We start from the raw sequence: 5,899 nt of genomic DNA, 5'->3' as shown, positions 1-5,899 counted from the left end.
TCCAGCGTGCCATGGGAATTTTTTCGTGCCATTCAGCTCATAGTGCCATGAGTTGACTCATGAGTCGACTCATGCACTTCAAACCTTCATAACTTCAGAAATATTAGTCCAAACACAATGAAATTTTCACCAATAGATTTCAAATCATTTGTTCTACCAAATGATATTATCAAATCAGGATTTTAGCAAAATTACGATTTTGCCCTTGAAGAGCATAAGGACTTTTTCAATTGTTTGTATCCCTTCAATCTGCTTTGTAATCATCAAAATCAATCTAGGAGCAACATCAGGACATTCTAAGTTTAAACTAATATCATAACTATCAAGTTGTTAATAAACTTGAGATATCTAAAATTTCTTGGCATTATCTACAATGAAACAACCTACTGACAAAAATTATCCGGCTATGATCAGATTAGATCAAAATCTGTAGCATCCTTTCATTATCAATAAAATCCTTCTTTATTTGCAACTAATGTATTTCATCATAATATCTTTTGATTTAAAAGATTAATATTTGTAATCAATTTAATCCACCACGCTTTGCTGCGCACTCTGATCTTAATTTATCAAATTATATAAGTCTATCGAAGATAAAAATATCCTTATATGTTAGATCAATCTAGGATAGATCCAACCTTCAAATTTCATATAAGACTTAGGACAAAATTTTAAGTTCTTTATCTTTACTACCTTTGGGTATAGCATATAAAAATTAAATCTTGATCCACTTCCTATATTCGAAATTATTGCATAAGTTTCATCACTCTTCAAAAATCCAACATGTCTAGAATCAATTGGAGTTAACCTTAGATTTACCTTACAATCATTTAGATAATTTCTAAATCAATCTTTCTTTTTAAAAGAATTAATTTCTAACTTGACAAACTAGAAGAACTCAAGCCAACATCCTTAAGTAGAATCAACTTGATTATTTCTTATAGAGCTCCCTTCAACACAATCCTTAATATTAATCAATAAATCCATATAAAATCTTGTCCCTTGTATAAGTCATTCAAAATTTAACACTAGCAAGATGTCTTAGTTCAATTTAAAAAAATCCAAACTTTGATTTGAATAATTAATACACTTCACCATCTTCAACAATCACAAGAAAAATTAAAAAAAAATCTAATCCAAAGGTAGTAATACGAATTATTAAAGATTTCATCATAACCTGTATATCATATTATGATAAAATAAATTTTCTTTTCTAATTTAACAACAATATCAAAATACTTTTGATCCACTTAGAAAAGTAAATTTTTGACTTGAAATTCAATGCAACTTGAAAGATCAAGGAATCATATTCAGAATATGATATTTTGAGTAACCAAAGATTTTACCAAGATGTGTATCTCATATTCTCATAATAAAATTCAAGTATATTTTTTCATCTAAGATTGAGTTTCATATATGATACTTTTATAAGTTCAATGCTCAAAAATATTTCTCTCTCATATGATGAAATTTCTTCTTAGACCATATCCTAACTTTCTTCTGGTAAATTTAAAATTTATAATGCTCAGATAATTAACATCAAAATCAGAAAAGTTATCATGATTTTCATCCATATAAGTTTTGCATTCCAAAATCATCGAGTATACTCAACATAACATATCAATACCTCCTGCTTCCTTCCAGAGTCAACTCTTCTTATATTCAAGCCACCCTACTAATTGAAATCCAAGATATAACTCGTCAATTCTATTATAAATATCATATGCCACTTGTGCATAAATTTTATCTTAATATCTATTGATTCGAAATCTAAATATTAAATTTTTTTTTATATCTATCATGTTTCTCATGATCATAACCTAAGTTCAGATATCACTAAAATTATAATTCTGAATAATTATAATCTTAAACTCAAATATCACTTAAATCATATTTTCTAGTGATCATAACCTAAACTCTAATATCATTCTATCATATCTTTAATGATCCTAATCTTAAATTTTGATATTATTAATCATACTCTATTGATTATAATCTCAAAATTTTGATATCACTTATATGACAATCCCTAGTGACCTTAAACTTGAGCTCTAGTACAGTTCTATCATATTCTCTGATATCACTCTGTCACATCTTATTGATCATGCAAAAAATTTTGATATCACTTCATAATCCCTAGTGACTTAAACTTAAGCTCTAATATCATTTTATCAAATCCTAATCACTTATATTATAATCTCCAATGATCATAACCTAAACTCTGTTATTACTCTGTAATATTTAAATCACTTATATTATAATCTTTAATGATCATAATCTGAGCTCTAATACTACTTTGTCACATCCTATTGATCTTACATAAAGTTTTTAATATCTCTTCATAATCTTTGGTGATCTTAAACCTAAGCTCTGATATCATTCTGTTATATCCTAATCATAAATCTCACATGATCATAACCTAAGCTCTGATATTATTTTGTCATATCCTATCACGTATATCATAATCCCCAATGATCATAACCTAGGCTCTGATACCACTTAGTCACACCCCGAACCCAACATCCGGATCGGATACGTGATGGCCGCACACTCCTTAGAGCAAGCCCTAAAGAATATGCAAGGCCAAATTAAATCATTACAACTTTATCAACCATAATATTTAATTTCAATAATAATTCATAAAATTTGCATAATTACAATTAACATTCCTTCAATCTTCTGATCAGGTATCAACGGTACTCTATCTATGCATCCGCTCACTCACAAATCCATACCATAGCCAACCATGGACATCTTGTAACTCTGAGAAGAAAAGAAAGATGAAGGGGTGTGAGCTTTATAGCCCAGTAAGAATTTTCATATCACACCAATATAACAATATAATCTGAAAATAAAGATAAGCAATAACACATAAAAGTCGATGTTCACTATCCAGAATACTGCAATATTTATAGATTATCTGTTTTATCAAAAGAGGTGCATTATCATATGTTAATAAGTGAAATAATTTTATTCAATGATTGTTTCATGTCTCATCTTTCTATTTTCTTCTATTATCACATCGTCTTTAATCCTTTTCATTTTGGCTTTGGCTTTGGACTACCAGGATCATGCGACGATCTTTTATTCGGATTGCTTTCTGTGATTTTCTTCGGATCGAAATATTCATGATCTTTATTGGATCAAAGTGGCCATGATCTTTCTCGGATCAAATCATTCATGATCTTTCTCGGATCAGATTCTTCCACACATAAGCCTGTGGGGGCTGTCCCAGGTATAAGCTCCTGGCAGGCTATTCCACATGACAAGACCAGTCCAAACCATATTTCTCTTTCTTTTCATTTTCATGAAATTATAATATTTGACTTCACTAATCAATTCAAATTTTGCAGTGTAATAAATATGTCATACCCATATAATCATGCCATCAATCGCTGATACATATGTATTGATATAACATATTCATGCTCAAAATCACATAAATAGATAACAGTGTCTTAGGTATAAAAAAATTCATCGATCTCAAATCCAACGATGCAAAATCAATGAGATAAAACCAACAGTAAAATAACATACATAATGATGATCATGTACAGGGATTCTTATCTTTACCGGTGACTGATCCAAGCACAGAAATCAATGTTCTTCTTTTATTTATGAATTTCTTTAACAAAATATTTCACTTGATATCATATGCAGACAATCATCTCTTCATGATCCTGATCAATATAAAAATCACATATAGAGAAATTACTGATAATCGATCCTAATAACACAAATCGAAGACCTCTCTTAGGATTAATCAAAATTAAGATTTATCTAAGTATCTGGATCCTCCACTGATCCATAAGATTTCTAGAGAGAGAAAATTCATGAAGAGAAAAAAAAAATTAGAGAGAGAAAGTAGAGAGAGAAAGTGGAGAGAGAATCTTCGTATCCTTCAGATGAGGCAATCATGGTCGAGATCATCAGAGATCCTATCAGGATGACTTAATATGAATCAAATGTTATAAATTTCGAATAGGATCGGACTGGGATCAGTTCTACTGCACGAAATTTGGAGCAATCTCAAATCATCATATTTTTATTTCAAATTTATCCTAGGGTCTGTGATGCAATCAGAGAGAGTAGAAAGACCTTAGAGAGATAAAATCCATAAAGAGAAAAAAAATCTAGAGAGAGAATCTAGAGAGAGAAAATAGAGAGAGAAGGTAGAGAGAGGAGAGAGGAAAGAGAGAAAAAGGAGAGAGGAGATTTTTTCTCTTTCTTTTTTTTTCTTTCTTTTTTTTTCTTTTTCTTTTCTTTTTCTTTTTCTTTTCCTTCTTCTTTTCTTTTTCTTTTTCTTTTTTTTTTCCTTCTTTTTTTTCTTTTCTTTTTCTTTTTCCTTCTTCCCACGGCTTCCTTTGGGCCGAAACAGGGGACCTCACGATCCCCTCGATTTAGTCGGCCAGCCAGCGGTCGATCGGCACGAGGCTGGCCGGCGACAAAAGGGCGACGATGGGCGGCTCGAAAGGATCCAAACCGATGATCGGCGGTGACCATCGACGTTGAAAAATCGAAGAAAAATGGGCAAAATAGATGTTTCTTCCACAACAAAATCCGGCGACTCCGGTCGCCAGCGAGCGTGCACACCGGCACGGAAAGGAAAGGGGAGAAGAGAGGAAGGAGGAGGAGGCTCACCTTCGACGCCGGTGAGGCTTTCCGACGAGAAATTGGACGGGCACAGGTCGGGTCTCCGCAGTAGTTTTCCGGTGATTGCCGCCGACTGGGCTTAGGATTTTCGGTGAGAGGGAGAGAGGAGAGTTCTCTTCCTTAAATAGAGCCAGAGGGGGCTCTTTCCGACTCTGATTGGGAGCCGGTGAACGGAGGAAGAAGACTGCCTTTGGGAGTCTTCTCCCCTATTTTTTTTTTGTATGGGCCGTCAAGGGTTTACAGGCCCAAGAACTTGGGCTGTTACAGAAAGGTTTCTATTCAACTACTTTGGTTCTGTATCAGAGCCATAGCTCTCATGAGCATCTTTCTTTTTCCCTTCCACTTATCATGGCTGAAGAAATCTAATTAAGCACCACCACTGCAATATTGATTATCCTCCAAATGACTTGTCACTATCAATGCCATAGTACAACTGCCGCTCAAATTGAGCTCTTCAATCTTTCCATCGTGAAAAGCTCAAATTCATCTACTGTTGGTGGGCTATAATCTAGTTGGATATGTTGATTGAACGCTATCCTGTCCATTGCCAACTATTACTCAAAAAAATGCTCTTTTATCCAATCCAGCATATACACAGTGGGTAAGACAAAATTAATTCCCACTCAATCCCATGTTTACATCTGTATCAGAAACTACTCTTTCTTTGATTGCTTCAGCTTCTACCTCACAACAAGCCTAGGATAAGTTAGCTTGTCCTCATACTAACAAGTCTAGATCACGAATCATGAACTTGAAGAATAAATTTTCCAAATAATTTGTGGTTCTAAATCTATCTTAGAGTATTTACGGATTCTCAAATTTATTGCGGACAAACTAGCCCTTATCAATGTCCTTGTTGATGATGATCTAATAATTTATACACTAAATGGCCTTGACTTTGAGTTCAAGAAAATCTCTGCAGCAATTCATATTCGAGAACTAGCCATATCATTTGAAGATCCCCATGACAAGCTTACAGAAAATGAGGACTACCTCATTTGATAAGAGTCAAATGGGACGGATCTGTTCATAGCTACAACACACTTCACGTGTGTCTCTAGTGATTTCAAGGGTTCCACTCTTATCTCTGGCAATTTCAAAGCTGGCAAGAATCATAATTTCTCTTGTGGCGGAAATAATTTTGACTTTTAGTTCCAAAATTTCTCTCAACAAAGCTAGCTTTACAAGTCAAAGTGGTCCTCGCTTTATCCAAAACAATCAGCTCATCTGCCAATTTTGTGATACA

The sequence above is a fragment of the Elaeis guineensis genome, chromosome 14 (genome assembly GCF_000442705.2).
Source record: "Elaeis guineensis isolate ETL-2024a chromosome 14, EG11, whole genome shotgun sequence".
Taxonomy (NCBI): domain Eukaryota; kingdom Viridiplantae; phylum Streptophyta; class Magnoliopsida; order Arecales; family Arecaceae; genus Elaeis; species Elaeis guineensis.
Note: the sequence above shows the minus strand (reverse complement) of the source record.